The sequence below is a fragment of the Mus caroli genome, unplaced genomic scaffold, assembly GCF_978045245.1.
Source record: "Mus caroli unplaced genomic scaffold, Mus_caroli_1 scaffold_11, whole genome shotgun sequence".
In the NCBI taxonomy this organism is placed as follows: domain Eukaryota; kingdom Metazoa; phylum Chordata; class Mammalia; order Rodentia; family Muridae; genus Mus; species Mus caroli.
Genome location: NW_028227266.1, coordinates 54,181,629 through 54,197,164, shown reverse-complemented (window position 1 = coordinate 54,197,164; position 15,536 = coordinate 54,181,629). Strand labels below are relative to the sequence as shown.

The 15,536-nt window shown below is 42.7% G+C and overlaps 1 pseudogene; it reads right to left on the bottom strand.

The window, feature by feature from the left end:
- Positions 1-8,706: 8,706 nt before the first annotated feature.
- On the bottom strand, positions 8,707-11,170 carry LOC147002027 (E3 ubiquitin-protein ligase RNF19A pseudogene; annotated as a pseudogene).
- Between the last annotated feature and the right edge of the window lie 4,366 nt (positions 11,171-15,536).

The following is a 15,536-nucleotide window of genomic DNA, read 5'->3' as shown; positions in this document are numbered from 1 at the left end:
GAACTGTTTGTACATCAGGACTGCCAGCATTTGGAGCTACCTGGAAAGCTGCTGTCCCAGATGCAGTGTTTCACATGCACAGAACAGTGCACCTCTCCCATTCACAAGATATGTGTGCCCAGGCTCCAGATAGAAAACAATCACCTCTTTTCCATGCTGCCAACAATTACTGGGTACCAATTCTGACACAAGCACCGTGTGCAGCTTGTCTACCACCCTGGTGGAAGAAAAAGCTTCAGAAATGCACTCTGCATACTGCATGGCACACATATGAAGCTGCTGCCATGCTGCTAAACAGCTTCCTTGACCTTCTGGGCATGAAATGGAAGGACTGTTTGCCAGCAGCTTGGTAAGGATGGGGCATCCCTATAGCCACTCGAGATATTTATGAAGTTATAGGTAACAAGTGTGTGGGCTATGTGGATGAATAAAATTTAGGAGGGCTGCTTGACTCTATGACCTTAAACTGGGTAAGGGTGGGGTTTCCCAGGACATTATGGCTCCCCTCACCCTCGAGACTTGGTAACATCAAGTGTAAATTCTTTCCTGGAGTCCCACTTCCTGAACTTATACCTTCTGTCTTGTGTAGGCTTCTTTGGGGGCCTTTGGCCAGGTTGTTTTCTGCATCTGAACTTTTTCATGTTTTCCTGCTTCTTAGCTTTAGTCCCAAATAACTCATTGCATGCTGGCTCTTGGTTTTAGGGCCTCCCACTGTGTCCTCATCACTGTCCACAGGCCTCAGCTTACTTTCTGCCTGTGGTCTTTCCAATCCTGGGGCAGCATCCCTGTTCACCTCTGCTTACCTAGGATGTGGCAGAGCTCCACCCTCCTTCCCACACATAGCTGAAGTTTGAATGTACATTTCTCTGTCTCTTTACTCTTGTATGCATAGGAATGATGCCCTGAGGAGTATGTTTCTCTTTTCCTTTCAATGATGCACTGTTCTGGCTTTCTGGCTCGGCTTTTCTCCTTCTCCTTAGACAACAGTGTCTCACTAAATAACTCAAATCAGCCTGAAACTCATGCTGTTCCTCCTCCCCAGGACTTGGTAAGCATGGGGCATCCCTGTACTGAGAGATGTGTGTCATGAAATTCAGCCTTGTAGCTTACTTTTTTCATATTTTTTGTTTTAATCTTTTATTATTTAATATTGTTGGAATATTCTATGGTGGGGAATCTCATGCCACCTCAGTGACCTAACTAGGAATTAGTAAGGTGGTTTGGTCCTTTCCGTTTGGGGGAATTGGTTGTATGACCCTTAGCCTATGGACTTTGTTGCCTGCAGCCCCACATTACAACCATCTAGACTCTGACTAACTGTTCCCAGCATGATGTAATCCAGTACCCTTCCCAACTGGATGCTTTGATATGGGTTTCTTGTAGTTCAGAATGTAGAACTTCTCAGGTAAAGTACTAGCATGGAACTTGAGGTCAGGCTCTCCCATATTGCTGGTCCCACATTTTCATTTGGGTGAAGCTGAAATGCCAGCATTAGTGTTCTACTGAGTGTGGGTAGCTCATGGTCACCTGGGGACTCAGCTGATCTCATCTTTATGCCCTTACTCCCTGGGACCTGGAGAGGTCATGTACCTTTCCTTGGGCTGCCTGCTCACTGGGAATCTGAGCCTGAGTGTTGAGTTGCCTGCCTGTGTTTGGATTTGAAGACCATGCTCCCTGCCTGGCTTACGGATGTGTCTAGAGTGTTGCCCTTCACCTCTTCTGAATCTCTGTGCTTCCCTTCCTGCCTTCTGACACGTCCTCTATTCTAGAACAGTTTTGGTGCCAATGTCTTCATTGTGCTTGCTCCTTGCCCAGGGTTTCATGTCAGGACGATGATGGATGGCTTCCAGAGTATGACTGTCGTCTTTCTCCATGTCTCATTTTAACCTACTGGGTGGTAGGGCATTGGAGCCAGCCATTGCTTCTTGGTTTTCAGGACTCTGTTCCTCTTGCTACCATTCCCAAGCAGCTTACCCTGAGTTGTTTCCTTATCAGATGGAGCTTGGTGGCCCTTGGAAAGGAGTGTGTCTTTTCAGCAAGCTCCCAATGAGGAGCCTCTCTGTTCCCATGTGAGGAAAGGCTGTCTGTGATGGTGCGGTATTGTGGGTGTCATCTGATGGTTTTGAGTAAGCAGAGCTACCTTGCTTGGGGGCTTTGAGCTGGAACTTTGACATGTAAAGATTCTGATAACTCTGTTCCTTTTCTAGGTGTCTATGACATTGAAGACAGAATGTCCTCATCAGAAAACAATATTACAGATGAGCCAGAAAGCCACACTCTAGCTCAGAAGATGCCAACACTGAAAACTGGAAGGCAGGATGAAGAAAGAATCGACTACTTTCCTGGAGAAAACAGTGAAGCACCGGGGTATGGGTTACGTGTTCCCTCACCTCCCTCTTCCAGCACCAGCCTGAGTGCTCCCATACTGAAGGTTCACCAGCAGTGCTTGTTGGAGCTTACTGGGCCAGTGCCTCAGCACCATCTGCTTGGTGCCAGGAGGCTTCAGGACCACACTGGCCTTCCCCTCAGTTTCAGCTCCTCAGCATCCAGAGCCACCTTTAGTGTGGCTGCTCCAGAGCTGTAGTAGATCCTGGATTTATGCCCTTGAATCTGTGTTTATAGCACCTATGCTTTTTATTATTTTTCAAATAAAAGTAAATTTATTTAAAACTTGGCCAAAGTTAGAGACAGAAACATTCTTAGCCTCTCTCTTGCCTTCTTTGTAGTTGTGTAACAACGCCAGGTAAGCTATCTACCTCGATGTTCAGCTCATATGTATTGGTTTCTTTTTTTTTCTGTAATATTTATATAATATGGGAATTTCACATCATGACCCCCAAGCACCCTCACATTCCAGTACTTCCAGGTCCACCACTCCTCTTGGGACTTTCCCCTCATCCCGCACCCAAAAAAAGTAGAAAAATTCACAATTTGTGTTGCCCATATATTCACTAAAGCATGGTCAAACTCCCCGTGGTCACCTCCTTAAGGAAAACTCAGTCCTCTCCTACTCGAACCCTGACCAGGAACCATAAAATGACAATTACCCCTTAGAAATTCTTAAGTGAAATTCAAAGCAATTGCCTTGCACTAAATATTTCCCTCAAATGAAACACATATCTGTCCAAAAAGTCAAATGTAATGAGAGCTTCCTCCCCTATTTTTGGCAATTCACATTTATGGCCCCCTGCCACTTTCCCTGTTCCATCTTTGGCTCTAAAGTCAGTAGTAATTAGACAGAGTATCTTTCCTACTTTGTTCCCTATAGCCATAGGGTGTCCTATGTAATCTACACATCCCAGCATATCTGATATTATTAATGACACACCTCATATACTCAAACATACCTCAGAAGGTATAGTATTTGGAAGAAGATAAAGTGTATGGTAGTCTTAATTGTGAGCCTTATATTCAAGCTGTCTAGCTCCCTCCCTAGGCTCCTCCCTTTAGCCCTGTGCTTTTATTAAGCCCCAAGAATCTAATCCTATAGCTTTTAAACACAGGTGCTTGAAGCTTTAGTTAATCTAATTAGCAGGAAAATAGGTGATAAAGAAGGGGGTAGAAGATGACAAAAGATGGCAATAAGAGAACAAAGAAAGAAAGCGATACAATGTAGCTTAAGCAAGACATCTCATCCTCAGTAGTAATTACTAATCACACTTGATATATAACTGACCAGAGTGTGCTGTGTATAGTGTGTGCATGCATGCCTGGGTGTGTTTGCATGTGTGTGTGTGTGTGTGTGTGTGTGTGCTCCATTGATGATGCTGTAGCAAAAAACCTGAGCCAGGAATACGTTTTTATATTTATAAAGGACTGAAATGTATGTCTTGTAGTTCTGGAAGAAGAGCAGTCTAAAGTTAAGGTGCCAGCAGAATTAGTATCCAGGGAGGACTGTTCTGCCTCCAAGATGGCACAATGCGGGAGAGCCAGGCATGCTGAGTCCTCACAGGTACACAATAGCTTTCACTGGGCAGAACCTCAAGACTCAATACCTTATAAAGTGCCACCTTTTAAAACACAATGCTGCTTAGGGAATTGAATTTCCATGTGAATTTGGGAAGGGGAGGGACATTTGAGCCATTTCAGACAGATAAGCCTCATACTAAAATAGATGACAGCTGGTGATAACAGGATGTTAGGAAGCTAGTATCGATGCAGGGGAACATGGACCAGACTGACCTAAGAGGCCTAGAAACACACCCCACATTCTCAGTACATGTCCACATTGCTTTTGAAAACAATTCTTATTCAGTCTTTGAAAATTTCATATATGCATGTTATGGATTTTGATCGTATTCATCCCCTGTTATCTTATGACCTTACTACTTCCTGTGGACCTCCTCTTTTCCCAACGTAGTCGTCCTCCTTTCGTGTTTTCTTCTTCTTTTTTAAATAACCCATTGAGCTGAGTTAGGACTGCTTAACTGCATGTGTGGAGGGTAATTTATTTCATCATGAACAATTTAGCAATACAATTTACCTTACACTTCTCAAGGCAAAATGACTCTTAACCCCCAACAGCCATTAACAATCAATAGCTCCTCACCTGGAGGGAAAGGATTCATGCCCTCCTCAGGCTGGGAAATATCCACATTTCATCTGTGAACATCTCTGTACAAACTCAATTTTGCTTAACACATTTCTCCTCACCTTCTGTCTTCCCCATTGTGGTTTTCTGGTTCTTACCACAAATACTATTACAACTGGATCTATCTGGTTGGTTTTGTTTGTTTGTTTGTGTTTTTGTTTCTCAGCCCTGGGGATTGGATTGAGAGCCTTATGTGCTCGCCAGGAGAGCATTCTGTCCTTGAATTGTACCTCCAGTCATTTCTGATTTGTTTTGTTTTTGATTTTGAGAGAGTTTTGCTAAATTGTCCAGGCTGATCTTGAACTGGATTTATGGCAGAGCTAGGTCTTGGTCTTTTGAGTCTGGACGCACCTGAACTCTGGGAGTGTGTCATCTATTTTAGAATTGCACAGAACACTTTTAGATTGCTCCAAAAGTATGACTTCCCGTCTTTACTCAGAGTTTACTTATCAAGTGTGAGCTATCTCACCTGTCCTGACTAAACACACTCTCACCTGCTCTCCACTTAATAGGAGAGAGTCATCAGAACTGGAAGTGGAAATATGGAAAGTACATTATACCAGGGGGCTGGACCTCAGAATCTTGTTGTTCATGCCTTCCTTTATTTCTCATTGCATAAATCAATGGGACTATTATGATATTGTATTGTGCTCACACACTGTCAATTAATCATGTCCAGATACTGTTCTTATATCCTCAAAACTATTCAGTAACCATCTCCTCCAAATCGTAACCTACCTTCCAAGAAGCAAGGAGACTCCAAGGACTCAGGAAGCTGGGAAGCAATTTCAAGGCCCCTCCTCGAGGTTATATGATAACAGCAGTTGCTGGAGGAGAGGAGACTGGGAGGGCAGAAGCTCCCACGGATGCAACTTTTGTGAGTTGTCCCCATGTTGGGTAGAATTTTTGGTTACCTGTGCTCCTGTAAGTAAGCCCAAGAAATGATGTGCATCACCAAGCTGGACTCAGAAGGAGTTTTTTCTTAGGTCTCACATTGGTGCTCTGGCTGGAATGTATAGAGATCTGCTCATGTCTCCCCAGGAAAGCTCACATAGCATCCACCATTTCCACACCTTTCTCAGATCTAGCAATTGCTTTTCTACTTTTAGTCAGATCCTTCATTTTTCCTTTTTATAGTTTCCACATGTAAGGAAGAATACATGAAATTTGTTAATCTGTATGTCTGGCTTATTTCACTTAATACAACTCCCACCATCTCATCCTATTTGCTAAATATGATAAGATTTTATTTTTCTTCATGGATGACTAATACTCAACTCCCTCAATTTTATTTATCCATTCATCTGCTGACCAACACAAGGCTAATTTCCACAATAGCACCTTACTAAACATGGACTCCCAAGTATATTCTATTGTATTTTTACTTCATTTTTTTTTTTTTTTATGTATGACCAGCAGTGATACAGCTGGACAATATGGTAGTTTTTAGGGTTTTTTTTGGGGGGGAGGGGGACATTCATGCTGCTTTTCAAAGTGGTTAGACTAATTTATACTCATTGTCTACATCCTCCCCAGTATTAATTAATTAATTAGCTAATTAATTACTAATAGCTATTCTAACTGTGGTGAGACCTTATCTCATCCTGAATTATAGTTTTTAGGACTTTTAAAACATTTATTTTTATTATATATATATGAATGTTTTGCCTATATGCATGTATCTGTCTAATGCCCACAGAAGCCAGAAGGCAGCATTGGATCCCCTGGAAATTGAGTTACAGATGATCGTGAGCCAACTTGTGGGTGCTAGGGGACATGAGAATTCTACATCTTCATCTGAAGGCCAGTAGGAGAAGACTAGCTCCCACGTGGTTGGGAGGAGGGGCTCATTGCCAACTTCCCCACTGACACACTTCCTCCTACAAGGTCACACCTACTTTAACAGGGCTACACCCAATCCAACAAGGCCATACCTACTCCAACAATGCCACATCCACTTAAGTCCACATCCACTCAAGGCCACACCTATGAATAGTGCCACTCCCTGGGTCAAGCAGATTTAAACCACCACAAGTGGGCTAGGGGAGGGAAAGGGTAGGTATTATTTGTCACCAAATTTCTGTTTGAAATATTGAGGTTTTAGAATTTGACAATAGTAGCATACCACACAGCAATGAGAGTGTGCTTATTGCCTCCAAAACTGTGCACATAAGATAGTTAAAGTTCTTTATGCATCTTTAAGCACAATAAGAAAATTAAATTAAAAATTAATTTGAAAATTTAAACAACTAGGGGTGGAGAGATGGCTCAGTGTTTGGGAGCACTTGCTGTTCTTACAGAGAACCTGGGTTCCATTCCTGGTACCCAAATAGAGGCTCACAACTGTCTGTAACTCCAGTTTCAGGAGATTCAGTGCCCTCTTCTGGCTTCCATGGACACAGGCAAGCATATCGTAAACTTATATACATTCATGCAAGACACCTATACATATGAAATAAAGATAAGTAATTCTGTTTTAAAAAATAGTAAAGAGGAATAAGTTGTTCAGTGGGTTTAATACACACACACACACACACACACACACACACACACACACACACACACACGTTTCCTTTACTGGTTACCTCTGGCTGCTATAAGAAGTTAAAAGAAGGTTAGTACCTTAAACTGCATGGTGTGTGTGTAGATGGGGTGGGGGTGTGGAGTATATAGCAAACTCCAACTTCGGGCACACTAGGCTGAAGTGTCTTGTTATTAAGCCTCACTCCCAGATCTTTGTTCTGTTTGGCTTTGTTTTTTCATTATTATTTACATTCATTTCATGTCTCCTGTTTGCACACTCATTACTGAACACAATTAGAATGCAAACAAATGTACAAACACCATAATGAGCAGTATCAGCTAAAAGAACTAGTGGTATCTAAGCAGATTAATGGAAGCAGTGAGGAAAATGACGGTACAGGATTGTAGCCTGCACATTTTCCTTCTTTATCAAAAGAAAATGCTCAGAGGCACCATAATGGTAACACTTAGAGGAAACACCTAAGGTGGAGTACTTGACCACTATGAGGTCAGTCTGTCATGAGAGTTGTGTGGGAAGTCAATAGTGCAGGCAGTATTTTGGCCAACCTCTGCTCGTGTCAGCTGAACATATCCTGTAAAGAAAAGCCAAAGGAAACAAAGCCACACATTGACCTTTTATGTAAGCTTGGTGCAAGCTCTGCATTGTTTTGATTTCATGGTTCAAAAACATATTCATGTTAAAAGTTGAGGTTGTGTAATGTTAAATTTTCTAAAGGATGCATGTGTCTTTGTAGGTGAATAGTTTTTCAGTGTAGTTAATAATCACATTCATGTTTACCTATTTGCTGTATTTGTCTATATTATCCTAGGTGACTAGAGAAGACATTATGGGAAATGGTAGAGCAAAATCCTCAAATGAGGAGGCTCATAAAATCCAGTCCCTCTCAAAGGCATCAAGAATCAAAGGGCACTAACTTGCCTCAGTGACAGGTGACAGTAATACTTACATCCTAATAGGATTGTCTTCTGCTGATGTCAGTCCCTTAGTTACCTACTCTTACCTTCTTCTTCTAAAATGGCAACAACCACACTAGAGATATGTAACAGTACCAAGTGTTTCTGCTTCAGAGTTGTGCAAAACTGTCCTGATCTTGCCCAAGTGTCTAAGTATCTGAATGGTTACCCATGGGCAGCATTAAGCCTGATATCTACATTGCATATGAAGAAATGAAATTTCAGCTCAGTTATGAAGAGTAATGTTATCAAGAGGGTCATATACCGAGTAATCGGCCAAGTTCCATCCTTTAGTGATTTCAATAAAATGTCACTAACCACTTACCCCTAAGCCTCCATTTTCCTTAACAATGCCATAGAACAGTGTTAGTATCTCATGATTACAAATTAAGCCAATTTTCTATCTCAATACAGCTGTATGTGCATCAAGCAGTGTTTTATTCTGGTACGAACACTTTAAAGCCTTCATGTCATAATTTGGTAATTAACACCACCATGAAACACAATGCTTTGCTAGACATATAAATTGTATTTGCATTACAATTATAAAACCTGGCTTTTGCTGGTAACCTTAATAGTCACAGATGGTTCAACCAACTCCCAACAAGGTTGTTCAGTGGTTCTTACTCTGCAGCATTCATGGGCCTACACCGTAGTGTGGACAGCAACTTTCAAGTCTGCTGTCTGGTGCGAGTGGTCATTATTTGTTTCTCTCAGTGCATCACCATCCACCATCAGCTTCCCCGAACGTCAGTTGGTGCCATGCTCGTCTGCTGCATGGATGGACTGTGGGACTTCTGAACAGGAAGCAGTTTTGGAAAGCAGAGCCCTGCTGCACTGGTGTGGTGAATGTTTCAGCCCATCCTTTTCTACCTCAGGAAGGGTGTTCACAGCTGGGAAGTTGTCACTCAGGGATGGCACTGCAAACTCACTTAAGTGTGTGCTTTGTGGCTGTAACAACTGTCATCCATGTCCTCTCCGGTCTCATTGATCTTCATGTTACACTTTTCCCTCAGTTTACCACTTTTTGACTTTTTTCCTCTTGTTGCTTCCTTGGACCACTCGGTAGCACTGGATTTACCTTCAGGCAAGCCACTGTATGACCTGCCCATGTGGCCTTGGGCAGCACCACTGTCATCCACACTGCTGCTTCCACGGCTGTGTTGGAACTTGAATGGCTTTGATTCAATATCCACTTGCACTTCCATACTGTTCCCTTTTCTGTCCAGAGGGATGTAGGAGTTCAGAATGGATCCTGCCATTGCTTTGGTGCTGCCGTTATTACAAATTCTTCCCAAACTCACTGTGCCAGATTCTCTACTGAGACTACACCTTTCTTTCTGTACCTCGTCTTGAACTTGCAAATTGCTGAAACAGTTCATCATGGCACTTCCTGACAGACTGCCTTTGATACTAGCTCCATCTAAGGCTATGGTACTGACTGTCTCACTCAGGTTGTTGCCAATAGTGCCTATTCCATCCATGTGGCTTCCACTTGCACTCAAACTGCCAGTCAGGCCGCTGACACTTCACTCTCCTATGCTAGTGTTGTGCTTTGCTTCTGCTACTGATGTTGTATCCGCGGCTGTGTTAGTCCCACCTACGTTTATGTCATTCTCATCATCAAACTCAATCCTTACTCCTTTCCCATTTCCTGCAGACACTCCACAATCTCTGTTTCTGCAGAGGGAAATTGGGACCACACCATAGACATAAGCTAGCATGGTAGGAACACCAATGCCTATAGTCCCTGCAGCTACCACCGGAGAGACGATTACAGACAGGGTAACACCACTTGCTATAGCCAGATTCCACTTGTGTTTTGAAACATCTGTGCCTTCATAGCAATCATGAATCTTGAGGCCCACATACACAGGAATGCCAATGATCATGGCAGGAAGGACAATGCTGGCTATGAGAGCAATCCCTACGGGAGCACCAAGAAGGGTTCCCAGCTGCCACAGGATTTTCTACTTTCGGCTCCAGGGTTTCTTCCCCCATAAACTACAACCCGAGGGACTTAGATAATGTAAATTGGAGATTTCTTTCATGCACAACCAACAAAACTCACAACCACAGACAGCACATGTCATATGATTGCAACTCCCATCCTCAATCTTGATTATATAAGCAGCACATCGTCGACATGGCTTTATGTCATCAGCTGCTGCTCTAGGTTCCTGTCTGTAACTAATAGGTGAAAAGCGTATAGTTCTTAAGCATAAACGCTGGGCTCTTTCCCAGAGAGCAGCCTCACAGGTCTGTTTGGGATGCCAGATCTGTTCACAGTGGTAGCAAAACTCTGTTCCACAGCCTTTTCGCCCACAAGTTAATTGTGGACACCGGGCACATCCAAATGCTATCACAGCGTATCCACAGTCTGGAGCCGGACACCACCTACAGTCAGGATCTGCAACGAGCCACTGTCGAAGCATAAATTCTTCATATTTTCCCATGAAGACATCATCACTTAATATCAAGCGAATGTCATGGGGATTAAACCGTTCCTTGCATTCTGGACAACTGATGTTAACTCGACTTTCAGAGATTTCTATCCTTATGTATTGTAAGCAATCCACACAAGATCTATGGTGACATGTCATGATATCAGGAAATCTGTCCTGAGAAAGCCATAAAAGGCACAAAGGACAGTCCTTAAAGTCTTCAGTTTGTTTGCTGATGGAAGTCAGTCCATTGTCAGAAGAGGTATTTGCTGAGAAATTGGAGTTCTTATCAGCACACATTTCAGAATGTACCCTCTCAATACTTGCAATTGCTTCCACCCCACCACTGAGCTCCCTTGATTTTCGTTTGCTGTCCATCTCCCTCCAAAAAAGAGAGCCTATTGAAATTCTTCTCTGTTTGGGTGCCTTTTTGACACAAGGCAAGCTCACAGATGAAGCAGAAGGTTGAAGATCTCTCTCTGAACCCATTTGCTGATATAAACTCATGTCTAAAATGCTCATCAGAACTGAGTCAGAGTCATTTTAAAACTAAAACTTATTTCTTGTTCTTGCATTCAGATGAAGTCATGATGTAAAAAAGATCCCATTGGCTTCTTCAGAGAACTTGAAAAAGTTCAAGAGAAGACTCATCCGTCTTCAGGGGCATTGGGCGAGCAGGTCCATCCTGCGGAAGCAGAAAAGGAGGAAGAACTGAGGAGGACAGCCCTTCAGCATGCCCTGGGCGGAACCTTCTCAGCTAGGGCGAGAGCTACCAATGAACAAGAGAGGGAGAGCGAGCCACTGCTTTCCCGAACTCCACTCAGTGACTCCTTCGGGATTGACCTTCGCAGCCCGAAACCAACACCGGAAGTGCCAGTCTCCAGATCTCTGTTTTTATAGTCCTAGATTTGAGAAGTCTGAATCAATTTCCCTGAGTCAGAATTAGCAATTCGGCAAGGCTGTATCCCCTCTGGAAGCTTTCGGGAAGAATCTGTCTTCCTGTGGTTTACAGCTTCCAGAGATTCATTTCTCATAGCCCTGTGTGACTAAGAACCATTCCTCAGTATTTCATGCATTCAGTATTGATTCTTACCTCAACTGTCACCATTGATTGAGTTAAAAAAAAAATCCTATTTTCTGTATCAATCTCCCCTTGCCTTCTGCTAGACTCACAGTTAAGCATTATGTAGAGAATCATGGATTTCTACTGTCTTACATTGTAACATTCACAGGTTCTAGGGACTGGGATACCTTTGGAGGTCATTATTCAGCCAACTACCATTCTTTTCTGTCTCGGCTATTTTCAGTTCTTACCATTTTTAAAGGCCCTTTTGGCCTCTAAACCAATGCTGTACAGTGGAACTATAACATTAAGTCTATGTGTGCGATTTTAATTTATCCAGGAGCCATAATAATAAGGTAGAAAGATGCTGAGTCAGTGAACAGTGAGGTTGATCCCTAGCACCTAAGTTAAAAATGGAGCATCGCTCACACATAAAAGCTGGCTGTGGTGACCTATACCTGCAATCCCAATTCTGGAGTGGCAGAGACAGAAGGACCTGTGGGACTTGCTGGCCAGGCAGTCTAACCAAATATGCAACCTTTAGGTTCAGTGAGAGCCTCTTTCAAAAATTAGGTGGAGAGCAGTTGAAGAAGATAGCTGAATTCAATCTCTAGGGTGCGCGCGTACACACACACACACACACACACACACACACACACAATCACACACAAGTGTGCACATGTGAGGACTTAAAAAGAAAATAGAAACAGGAAATTTAATTTTATTCATAGAGTACATTTAATCTAATATATCCAAAACACCATCAATGACCTTGATATGAAATCTATTGTGGCGGTGTACTTTTTGTCCCAAGGCTTTGAAATCGGTATGTAGTTTGCTTTTGGTGTAATTATTAATTCAGATGAACCACATTTCTACTCTGTTGTGTTCTGGTACAGCACAATAGAGTTATGAAATTATAAGGAACTAGGGCTGATTGGAGCACACTCACAGCTCCTATTTTAGTGCCTATTTTCATCATCTCTGGCAATCTATTCTGACTATATCCACCGTTAAGATAATAAATGCTGGCTCAAATTCTTCTTGGTGTTCTGAGGCTGCCTCGTGAGGGATTGATATACACCCGAAGAACCAGACAGGCCAGGATTGACATTAGGTTAGGAGTGAACTAGATTCATCATGAGAACACAATCCACTATAGGTCTGAACGGAAGAAATTAAATTTAAGGCATTGTTATATCAGCTTATGGAAGAGCAAAAAAGCCAAAAACAGACAAGGAGACACATCTCAGACCAGTGCCTGCAAGGAGCCGGTGCTACTTAGGAATGGAGAGACAGCAGGCAGGTGAAGGTGCCATTATCTGAGTTGTAAACTGGCATTGCTAGAAAACTAGTGCTGCGGGTGAGAAATGGATACAATGGGAGAACAGAGGGGCTACTAGACATGCTGCTGTGGAGGGAAGGAAAGACTGAGGGAGGGAGGGAGGGAGGGAGGGAGGGAGGGAAGAAGGGAGGGAGGGAGGGAGGCGAGAGGGAGGATGCAAGGGAGAGAAGTACTCTGAGTCCCTGCATTGGCCAAACCCATCTGGAAGGCATTTGGAAAGGGGGCCTGAAAAATGTAGTTTCTTGAGTTAGGAAAAAGCACAGGGGAAAAAATATTAAAGAAGCAATTCCTGAGGAAATGGCAGTTAAGTCTGTGAGCCACAGCTTTTATAATTCAAAATGTCAGCTAATTTCCTATAAAATGGAATTGATGGACACACAACTTGCCTGCCCTCTCGGCCTCCAAAAGGACAGTTCTAAAGCTTCTTACCCATTTCACGCAGGGTTCTCCATAAGACTGTGCTGCAGTTGCCCACAGTGGTCACATCCTTGTTACCTACTTTATCTCTGACCCCCTTTCCTCTTGTCTTGCCACAAGGCTCACCTTCCACACCAAACTTGAACCCAAGCCCCTTTCTTCAAGCAAGAATTTAGAACGAGCCAGAGGCAAAGGTCTCTAAATCAGAGGAGCCTAAGGATATTGGAGAGAGAAAATTAAGATTTTGTTTTGGTTTTAGACAGGCTCTCACTATCTATTTAGCTATGGCTGCTCTTGCTCTGTGGTGAAAAGGTTAGCTCAACCCACAGAGATCTGCCTGACACTGCCCCCAGACTGCTAAAATTCAATGCCAACCTGAATTAAGTTTCCTTAGTTGGTGATCTGGCATTTTAGCTTCCAGGATCTGCATGTTGTGTTTGTAGTGTATGGGAATCAGCGCCATCTGTTGGTCACCGGTTCAAAACAGCTACTTCATCTTGTAGGACAGCACTTAGGCTTCAGGAGCCTTGTCTTTCTAGTGATGTTCAACTTACAGCTTCCACCAATCATTATGGTATGTGGTAGGGCTAGACAATCCCAAGAGCATGAACTTGTTTCTCTTGCTTTCGAATACAATTCTCGGTGGAAGTAAACATTGCATGAGATGTAATGATAGTGATGCATAGGATCATGACATCCTCTAGGTCCACTATGTTGATGCACCAGAATCATTGTAGATGAAAGAAGAATAGAAAGTACCGATACCAGCAAGGGAAAAATCCCTGTCATATCACTTATAGGAGAGGCCCAACATAATCAATGGACCCTCAATGTATCGAGAAGTGGTACCAGATCAGGGTCTTGATGTGGGCAAGCTCAGATTTGTACCTCAATGAAAGATGTTCATATGTTGACACCATTTATGTTGAGTAGTTTTATGTCAACTTAACAGAGACTAGAGTCAAAAGAAACACTTGTGTGGGGTTTTACTGGGGCCTTGCTCTTGGCAAGTAACCATTCTACCACTGACTCGTACCACCAACGCCCTGCCAGTGTCTAGTGGACAGTTGTGCAGCAGGGTCTGCAGGCAGTCACTTTGCTATGAACTACACCTGTATCTTCCCTCTTCATCTCATCTGGTGAGTCAGGTGCATCGTGAAGACACATTCTGTGCTTCAATCTCACTGTTTTAGCGTGGCCCAGGGTTGAGCTGATCCTCATAGTCTTCAATGGCTCCCCTTTAATGAGATGGACAAGATTTCCTTAACATATGTCTCATTTCTTCTTGTAGTTTCTCCTTCACCTTGGGAACCTGACATGTGAATGTGCTTTCTAGACTGATTGTATTTTGAACTAACATATTCATTGTAACTATATCATGAGTAAGTATATATAGTACTTATATGGGAAAATGTGTATACATATTCATACAAATATACATCTTAGAGCAGCAGGCCTTTAACACTCTGTGTAGGCATAGCTAGAGAAGTGTGTTTTTCCCCTTGTACCTATTCAATTATTGCCCTATACACTGATAGCTAGCATTATTGTGGCCCATCTCTATTAACACCATATTTATAACCTATGGATTTGGTTTTCATGGTGGAATTTTGATTTTTTAAGCCCCTGAGATGAAGTCTGTTATTTTTCTAGACACATGCGATATATATATATATATATATATATATATATATATATATATACACACACACATACACACACACACACACACTCATATATATATATATGAATGATGGCCCTGTGTCCTGTAATAGGAAATACCAGAAAGAGTTCCTTTTCAGATTTATAAACACAGCACATATATGCTATTTCACTTACATTTATTTTAGAAAGGGTTACATTTAGTCTTTTAGCTCGTATTCTTTTTTTAAATTTAATTTAAATTGTAATTCATGTTCACACTCCATTTTCCATTCTCCACCCCTCCCCATGCACCCCCAACTGCTCCACAATCCACACCTCATCCCTGCCCCACTACATCTCCACGTGGATTCCCCCACTCAGCACCACACCTGACCTCTAAACTTCCTGGGGCCTCCAGTCTCTTGAGGATTAGGTGCATCATCTCTGAGTGAACACAACCTGGAAGTCCTCTACTGTATGTGTGTTGGGAGCCTCATATCAGCTGGTGTATGCTGTCTATTTCTTGGTCCAATG